Genomic DNA, 10,460 nt, shown 5'->3' with positions numbered 1-10,460 from the left:
AGAGTTGGAGGGAATGAAGAGAGATGGGGGTGGAGACAGAGGGAAGAGTGGGGAGAGAGAGTCTACCATAGAGGTGGAATGAGTTGGGGGGATGGGAAGCAAATTGGGGACATTGGTTGAGGAAAATGAACACTGTTAAATAAATGAGTGTTAGAACATTGTATGAAATTCAAACATCAACAACCTTTTAATTCTGTATCACATCGTGATTCAATTCCAAGCATCACATTTTTTTTAATGGAATCTTCCCCCAGTCACAGCAGATAGAGTCAAGAGTTGGGTGTGACTCAAAACAAAGTAAACAAAAATAACTTAGGTGCCTATACCTTACACTACTTAAAAAGAATGTGAAATTAGTCACAATGGGCTTGTGTTGAGTACTCCCAATACATTGAAGGAATCTCAGCGAGAGGTTTTCAAAATATACTTTGGGGGCTATGATTAGTTTGGCATCAGCAAGCAATGAAGGACCTCTTGCATTAGTAATATATAATTAAATTTAAAGTAGTTACAGTAAGGCAGATGATTCATGTTTATTATCAATATTAATTGTGAATAACAAATCTTCAGCCATTTGCTACCACTGTTGATGAAAACTGTGACTCTTGAGGGCAAGTATAATTTATACCTACCAAATCACAGAGAAAAGTACAATTCTGTGGAAAAGTAAGCGTTCAGTATTCGAAAGGATAATTAGAGACAAGGTAAATATTTATCCACTTCTCTTTGTTTTTAAATAGCAAATAAGACTTTTCTTATTGATGCAAATTATTTTTATTTTTGGTTAGTCATTTTATTTAAAAACTTATGGTGTTTTTCAATATTTTTCCTGTTGTTTAAACATTTTATTAATTTTTGAGACACCATTATTTACAATACTGCCAATGTTGTAATACCATACTCACACCCTCAAGATGATTTCCCTCTTCTCCCAAATCTATTCTTGCTTCTCTATCTTATATCATGATCAACTCAGTTCTGTAGAACAGTTCTCAGGGTTTGGTTCTTTTTGGTCATTTATTAGTCCTTTACTATGATGCTCCATATTCCACATATGAGAGAGATTGTTCTTTATCTGTCCCTCACCTTTTGACTGACCTCATGTAGCATATTACTCTCCAGATCCATTAACATGATATAATACTGCATTATTTTGTCTTTTCTAATAGTCCAGTAGTATTTCCATTGTGTATATATACCATAGTTTCATTATATAGCCATCTATTTCTGGATACTTAGATCCCATGTTGACTTCTTACTTGCAGTACTTACTTGCAGATCTCATGTTTCCTGGATACTCACTCCTATGTTGACCGCAGCTAAACATTTTTTTTCCTGAATGAATTCAGTTGTTGTTCTAATAGCAGATGGGATAGGAAAAAATGATAAGGAAATATTATCATTCTTTTTGATACCAAAAGTTATCTTACAATTCATAGAATCATAAAATCCCATCTATTTTTATTTAAAACATAGCATAAGTTACAGCATTGTACTTTGGCAATTCTATACACTACATTAAGTTAACTACAAAAGGTCTGGTTCTTATTTATGCTTTATCAATTTATTCATTTTGTTGTGACAGGCATTGAAATCAGGGCTTCCACATGCAAGGGAAGTGCTCTGCTTGGTTCTTTTATTATTTAATTTAAAATTTAGTCCCAATTTTTTAATCAAAATACCGCTAATAAATTTGGGGGATGTTGCATCAAAATATTATGCTGAATATGAACACAAAACATTTTTAACAATAAATTAAGTGGAAATTAACTAAAATGCAACAAACAATGCAAAGAAAATCTAAAGGTTTGAAGTGTGCATACACAAACGTTCAATGAGGAATCTAGTTTGTCACCGTTTTAAAGGAGACATAGAGCAGATGCTCAAATAGCAGTGATATTGGAAAATTGTCATAGAAAGAACTTCATGTTAATCTTGTTTCTTCCAGTAGTTCTTTTCTTTGCTCTTCTCTTGATTATTTTCTCATGGGGATAATTTCAAAGGCATTGCAGTTCCTGGGAATAAAATTTCTAAATAAAACCATCAGTTATGGTCCAGGCAGAAAAACAGAAACCACCCCTAGGAATTCAATCAAAGGTGATTTAAAACAGGGAGTGAATCATGCAGATGACAAAAGTGTTGACAAGGTGATGCAGAGATTACAGACAGTGAAGCTACTACTATTACTCTACATTGGAAGGACACAAGGAATAGATATCATTTTCATAGTTAGGGGATGAGGACTATTCTGTGAAAATTGTTCCCTGAGGGCTCCCTTGGAGCTGTCACCATTGAGGGAGAGACTTCTTTGAGAAAGCCAAAATAAAGATAGAGCCATAAAAATAAAAAGTGAAAATAAAAATCAAAGATTAGAAAAATACATAGAGGTACCCAGACTCTTCTTTTCATATTCTTACAATATATCCCCTTGGTCAAACCTACCAATTCCCAGTTGTTTAAGGAGCCAGGGGAACAAAATTTCTAGAGCTACATAGCAGGGTAGGCAATATAGCAAGTGAAAATTGAAAAATGACTTATACACACAAAAATAAAAGTATTTCTGTGAGTTTCACAAATTTAGCTTAATATAAGTACCCTCGCCACTAGCATACGTTAAAATATTGCATAGGCCTGATGATGATTGTAGGTGTGTTTTGTTTTGTTATGAGATATTTGCTGTCAATTAAGGTCCAGTGTGAACCATTAGAAATCCCAACCAAAATGGAAATGCATGCATGCTTACATACTAGCTGAGTCGTCAGAATGAAATAAAAATGCTACCTGTTTCTGACATTTGAGGTTCAAACCTAGTCTCTCTACATTCAGATCAGTTCCTAACTTGTTGCATGACATTTCAACTTTAGCAATTGTGTACTAATGAACTCCTTTATTTTTGCCTGTCTCATTAGGACACTCCATGCTTCCAGATATGCAAGTGAAGTTTAATAGAGATAAAGTCATTCCACTAGCGCTGCTATGATCAAGAAGCTACAATAAATCTTGTTTTCTTCAAACATGTCATAAAAGACCCCTTTTCTTTCTGATTAGCATTCTTGAACACAGTACAAGCTGATGACTTGCTTGAAGTCATTTACTGTAGGGATACAGCACCTATTGCACGTGATAAAACAGCATAAGGCATATGAACTGCTCATTACAATCTAATTAGTTTGGGCTTTTCATTTTATTTTATGTCCTGAATTGAACCTGATTCAATATGATTCTGAGCTGGAGTTCATCATGTCTTCTCCATGGCAATGCAAGTTCATGGTATTTTGCTTGCTAGATTCCACAGTTAAAGAAATGGTCCCTCTTTTTAAAGAGTTGGTTAGGAAGAACATTAATTCTTTCCTTTCAGAGATTTCAATTTGATCTAAAATCTAGCACATATCACAGGTTAACGAATCTCAAGAGTTTGGACATAATAAATAGATTTACCTGATAAATTCAATGATTTCTCATGCAAAGAGCAATAGTTTTAGGCCCTGAGTTGAATTCTATAGGGAGAAAAACAGTCAACATATTCGGCAAAGCTATGTCTATTTTGCTAGTGAACTCAATTTTATTGGGAATTTCTTTAAAGCTACATACCTTTTAAAATATTAAATAAATTACTTAATTGAATCACCATGAGGTATTTACAAAGTTTATTCTGATTTAGTTTACATCATACAATATCTAAAATCCATCCCCTTCGCTAGTGCATGTTTCCTGACATCAATTCCCCAGTTTCCCTCTTGCCCTCCACAGTTGCCTGCCTTTGGGGCAGACCTTCCTTTCTATCTTTTGCTCCCTCTTTCTCGCTTCCACCCTTTCCAACTCTCTTCCCCTTCTCCTTTATCCTCTCCTCCCTCTCTATCCCTCTCCCCCTTCTATGTCTCCTTCCTCATCACTTCACTCTCCTTCCTCTCCCCTCTCCTCTCTTTCTTCCCTAGTCCTCTCTCTCCCTTCCCTCTCCTCTTTCCTCAGCTCCCTCTCTACTTTCTACTCTCTCCCATCTCCCTTCCCTATTCTCCCTCTTCTTTTCTTTCTCTCTTACTCCCTCCCGGCCCTCTCCCTTCCTCCCTCTTTCTCTTTGTGTCCCCCCCCCCCATGCCATTGTCTGTCCATACACTGGCACACACTGACACTGATAAGCATGCATTATAACTGACTGGCACCACCTGGGATTGATTAGAACCGTGGCTCACTTAGGCACTAATAATACACATTGGCACTGATTGGAATTGACTGGAATGCATAGATACTCCTTAGAACTGACTGGCATTGACTAGAATTTACTGGCGCGCATGGCACTCATTGACAATGACTGATACTGACTGGCAATTACTGGCACTGGCTGGCACACTTTGGCACTGATAGGCACTAACTGGCCCATTGTTGCTGGCTACCACTGACTGGCACACATTGGCACATTGTAAGAATAGTACTCATTGGCATTGACTGGCACAGATGGGTACTCATTAACAGGCATTGGCACTGACTAGCACCATAGAAGAAATTGACACAGATGGTCACTGCACTGGTTGACACTTACTGGCACACATTGGCACATTACAAGACTGGTACTCATTGGCATCAACTGGCACTGATTGGTACTCATTAACAATTTTGGCACTGACTGGCACCAATAGAATTGACTGACAGATGGACACTAGCTGGCACATATTGGCACACATGAGCATTATTGGCACTAACTGTTACCAACTAATATTGACTGGTACTGATTGGCACTAGCAGGAACTGACTGGCACATATTGGCACTGACCAGCACTCATTGGCATCTAGTGGCACATGCATTAATACTAATAGGCACTGACTGGAACGCATTGGCATTCACTAACACTGACTGGCACTGCCTAGAATTTGAGTGGTCCATACCAACAGTGACTGGCTCATGCTGGCACTGGTTGGCACTGATTGGCACTAGAAGGTACTAAATGATGCAAAAAGTACTGTCTGGTACACATTGGTAGTTACTGGCACACATAGGCACTGACTAGAACACTGGTAATTATTGGCACTGATTGGCACTGACAGGCACACACACCAGCACTCATAGTCACTAACTAGCAAATAGGCACACAGTGGTACAGACTTGTACCCAATGGCACACACTTGCACTGTATAGCACTAATTGGCATTAACTGGCAAATACTGGCACCGATTGGCCCTGACTGTAGTTGTCTGGCACTGATTGGAACTGAATGGCACCGACTGGCACTGGATGACAAAGTATTAACTGGCATTGACTGTCACTCATGGGCACTGTCTGGCACTCCCTGGCACAGACTGGCACTGATTGGCACACATTCTATAGAAAAAAATTAAAAAATGAAGCAAAGCTATATTCATTTTGCTAGTGAACTAATTTCTATTGGAAATTTCTTAAAAACTACATATCTTAAAAAATTAAAAAATATTTAATTGAATCACCATAAAAAAGTTACAAAGTTATTCATGATTTAGTTTTCATCATACAATCTTCAACATCCACCCTTCAAGAATTTTCTGCTATCAATATCCCCAGTTTCCCTTCTCCTCCCTCCTGCCTGTCTGCCTCTGTGGCAGAACTTCCTCTCTCCTCCCTGTCCCACTCTCTCTCTATTCCCTCCCTCCCTCTCTCTTTATCCCTCTCTCTTTCCTTACCTTTCTTTTCCCCCTACTTCCCTCTCTCTCCCTTCCTCCCTCTCTCTCCCATTATCCCTCTTTCTTTCCCTGCCTTTCTTTCTCTCTCTCCCTCCCTCTCTTTCTTCTCTTCCTCTCTCACAGGTCTTTTCTCTTTTCCTTCTTCCTTCCTTCCCTCTCTTTTCTCTCTCCCTTCGGCCCTCCCTCTCCCTTCCTCAACTCCTTCTCCCTCTTACTTTCTTCTCCTTTCTCCCCTTCTCTAATCTCTCTCTCCCTTTCCTTCTCTCTCCCCTCCTCCCCCTTTATTCTTTTAGACACTGGCTATAGTTATTTTATTTCTGGATTGCTTCCAATATCTTTCTGTGTTGAATTGGTAGGTACACTAAGTAAATCAACATTGATTTATATCTTTTCTATATTATAGGTGTTCTAGAAAAATTATGACCTGGTATTGTTTGGAAGACTTATATACTCTTCGCTACTGTGTCTTTCTTTGTTTTTGGTATTATAAAAAGTCTAGATATGTGATTTTTAAAAATCTTTTCATAGTATAGTTATGGATATCTATCAGATTAAGTCTCATCCCCCTTTTTATTTTTCAAATTTGAGAAGTTACTTAGTGATAAATGTAACATAAGATAGTCATAATTTTTTTGCTTATTACTTATGTGAGCTTTAAAATTTATTTATCACATTGATGGAAAAATTTGTGCTTTATACTCATCCTATAAATAATTTATAGATTTTTCCATAATTGTGCCCCTCACCCCAATTCCATGCTCTGTAAATGAGGTAGCTCATAACAAGGCCCTTTGACACTTGCTTAGTAAAATCTTTGTTATGATGGACTTATTCATTTCACCTCATTAAGTTTACTCTGCAAATAGAAATAGAACCATACCCACCAATAGCTTTCTTGAATATATATTTAAATAAAATGAAATTTAAAAAAAGAATATATACTTAGCTGACAAATATAAGATTTCTAGAAATGCATCCTTCACAAAGTATTCACTGTATAGGTTCCCTTCCTACCTACCTGCTTTAGAACAGTCTGAAGTAATTACATGTCTACCCTAAATAAAAGGGAAGTTCCATGTGGTTCTATTGATTAAATTCCTAGTTAAAACATGTTCTGCCAAAAAATCTCTTCCATGATGGAGAAGGATTATTTGGTTCTGTTTTTATTTCAATAATGATGACCATGAGATACATTACCACAGAACTGAACTTCATAGTTGATTGGATATTTTGAATGCACCACATAAAATTTATCTATTCCCTAACAAAATGCTTAGAAATGGCAACATATTTTATAAGATTCTTTGATCTACTTAGTGAAGAAACTAGATTAGGTGAATATCTGCTTTGTTTACTTAGGTTTTATATCCCAACTGGATGGTCTTTATTTCTGCAATAATTTGTTGAAAGTTTGTGGTTATATGGTATGTAACCTTTAATTTAGCTATTGTTAGCATTTTTGTATGCCAGAGAGAGGTTCTGAAATTTTCAGCAGACCATGCATTCTTAATTTGGGAATCTTAATTGTTCCCCTAATACTTGAGAGCCATTATGACATCTGAGTTATATACATTTCTTATGTATAACCTTCAACTTAACATTGAATCAAGGCATAAGGCATTTGTCCCACACTTTGCACAGAGGAAGTGAGATTTTTTTTTTACTTACATTGTCAAGGATTCTTAAGGGATTGGTCTTGGTTAATTAGCAATTAGTAAAATGAGTATCAAGCTCCTGATAAAATATTGTTAGGGAAATTGGGAAACAGAAGGTTACCCAAGCCACTAACCCAATCTTTGGGGAAGAGGAGGAGGTAGGAAGAGAGAGACTCAAGGAGCCAAGGGTGCTCAGAGTGGCGCATGCCGCTGTAGCTGTCTGTGTCCTCTAGCACATCATCTAGTCATCCTCTTTCTGCCCTGAAGCACAGTTCTGAGGCCCAGGAGAATAAAATGAATTCAGAAATTGTGACTTGATTAAAGACTACTGAGATGTTCATACTGGAAATAGAAAATGATATTAGGAAAATAGATGTTATCATCTTTGTTTATGGAGATGGTACTGTTAAATCACTTATTAGTTACATTTTCTCTGTTGACGATTTATGCTGCTCTTTCTCCATTTTGGTAGAAGGACATCAACTTGTCATCAGGGGTGTTGTCCATGCAAGGTAACAGAGCTGAGTCACTTGGCTAACACAGAATTGGTGTCTGGGCCGGTGACCCAGGCAACATAAGTGGAATGAGCATAAATGCTTCATAGTAGTTAGTGTTAATCTTCCATGTATTAAAGAATATGCTTGTAATGTTTTTCAAACTTAGAATCGTAGATCTTAAAAGTAAAGTGGAATGAAATATTCAGAGGACATTGCCAGGTCTAGTGAATAAGCTGTATTTGAGGAAAGGATTTTATATCTAGCTCTAAAGCTTTTATTTTTCTACTGTGTTGAAGTAGAAGTTCCTTTCTTCAATCGAATTGCTCACACTTTCTTCCATGAGACTGAATTTGGAGCGACATTGAGAAATGAGGTGAATTAGGAAGCACATTTTGGTTTAGCAGTTGATAAATGGGTATGCATTTCCTTCAGTTGTTTCTCTCTGATACTTTTGATCCCACTTTGATTAAATTTGTTAGATATAACTATATCTATAATTGAAAGGGTATGCCAAATTATATGGGTTACAAATGGTCATGATTTTCATACCGTTCTTTATTATAACTTTAATTCTAATTATGCAGTAGGTGAGTGTAGGAGAATAAGTTTTTATGGCAGACAGATATTGCTTTGCATCTCAACTCTACCAAATAACCAATTTGGTCATCTTAACTATTGTATGACTTCCATGGATCTCAAGTTTGCTTCTGTTAAATGAGAACAATAATACCTCTAAGAGATGTTGCATATAGATTTAATTCAATAATGTACACAAAATATATGATGAATAATATGTGCTCATTGTTATCTTCTTTCTACATGGCTTCTATACATATTTATTTATTTTGTCAAGCAAGATAGTTTTTTTTGGGGGGGGTAGTGAAACTTATTTTGAAAGGTATGAGGAAAGACAAAGGGATAAGTATGTGTCCAAGAGAGAAAACAGGCTTTTCCAGAATGGAAACAACAACAACAACAACAACAACAAAGCAAAGAAACAGACAAACAAGCAAGATACATATTCAATGAAGAACATATGCCTAAGTAGTAAGTATCTATTTTTTTTATAAAACTGAACTTCGTTATCTGGATAGTATTTTTTGCATCTTCACCAATTAAATTCATGTATTTCTTCATCCCTCTTAAAATATTCCCATTTTGAAATTGACCACTTAGCCATGAAAATTTGTTTTTACTCTGAAGCCTGAAGCTACCAATCTAAGGACTCTACTTTCTTTGAGTTATGTTAAATTAATATTTTAATTTTGGTAGCTACAATCATGCTAGGAAGAGTTTTAAGTGATAGAGGCATCAAAATAAAAAAAAATATTGGGAGGCCAGAGCGATAGCACAGCGGTAAGGCTTTTGCCTTACCAAGGATGGACCTTGGTTCTATTCCCTGCGCCCTATGTGGTCCCCTAAGCCAGGAGCGATTTCTGAGTGCATAGCCAGGAGTAACCCCTGAGCATCTCTGGGTGTGCCCCCCACAAAAACAAAAAAAAAACAAAACAAAAAAAGTTTCAAGCTATCTATTTGATAATGTATCTATGTATTTGTTCACAAAAAATTAAAAACCAACTGAGAAGTAAAATATTGGTTGATACAGAAAAGTAGTCAATTTCTTTATATTTGATTATTCTTACTTTATGCTAATTTAGTGAGTCATTGTTCATAGAAACTTTACAAAGATAATTTCTAAAAATCACCTTACTTATTAGAACAAAGATTCATATAATTTACATTAAAGCTACTTAAAAATACTTCCCATATTACTCAAGAAGTATAGATGTATGCTCATTATTACCCAGGTACCATTTAAAAAGTCCTTGTTCTTTTTTCTAGGATACTGTCAACAACCTATATATTATATAAGCGATGTTAGATAGTCCAACTGCCAAGTGCAAATCTTAGAATGCCCAATTAGGCATTTTGTAGCTGGAGAAGGTGGGTGATTTCCCCTTAAGAATTATGCATCATTTCTGCAGCTGGAGTGCTTAAGTGGTCCATTGAGCTAACAGCTGTGAGTTTCATGCAGCTGGATCCAATCTTTAGGTTGGATTAGTGATAAGAAAATAGTCATATAGTCAGCATTACCCTACACTAATAATTTTACACTGATATTTCTAATTATGTTCCATTTTCTATATTTTTGAAGTTGTTTGTGATTTTTAATTTTGACATTGGCAAAAGCAGTGACTTCCCCAAGGTATCACTGAACCCTTAAAAGAGAAAGTAGGAGGCCAGAGAGATAGCACAGCAGTCGGACATTTGCCTTGCATGCAGACTATCTGGGTTCAATTCCTGGTATCCCATATGGTTCTCTGAGCCTACCAGGAGTAATTCTGATTGCAAAGCCAGGATTAATCCCCGAGTGCCAGTGGGTATGGCCCCCAAACAAACAAACAGCAAAAACAAAAACAAAAAAATTTGAGATTACATCATTAAATAAAAGCAAGTTTTCCAAATGTGTGTAATTCTTTGCATGGTTTCTAACAATTTATCTTAAGATATTAAAGACAATAACCTTTGCACTTCCTATAGCAGAACGACATAATCAAATTATTAGTATATTTTGTTCAATGTGATTATCAGAAAACTCCTGAGTTGGGGTAAGCTAACTTGAAAATTTTAATTTCACCAGTATCAATTTTAACTTGCT

This window comes from Suncus etruscus, chromosome 5 (assembly GCF_024139225.1).
Source record: "Suncus etruscus isolate mSunEtr1 chromosome 5, mSunEtr1.pri.cur, whole genome shotgun sequence".
In the NCBI taxonomy this organism is placed as follows: Eukaryota; Metazoa; Chordata; class Mammalia; order Eulipotyphla; family Soricidae; genus Suncus; species Suncus etruscus.
This window is presented reverse-complemented; position numbering follows the sequence as displayed.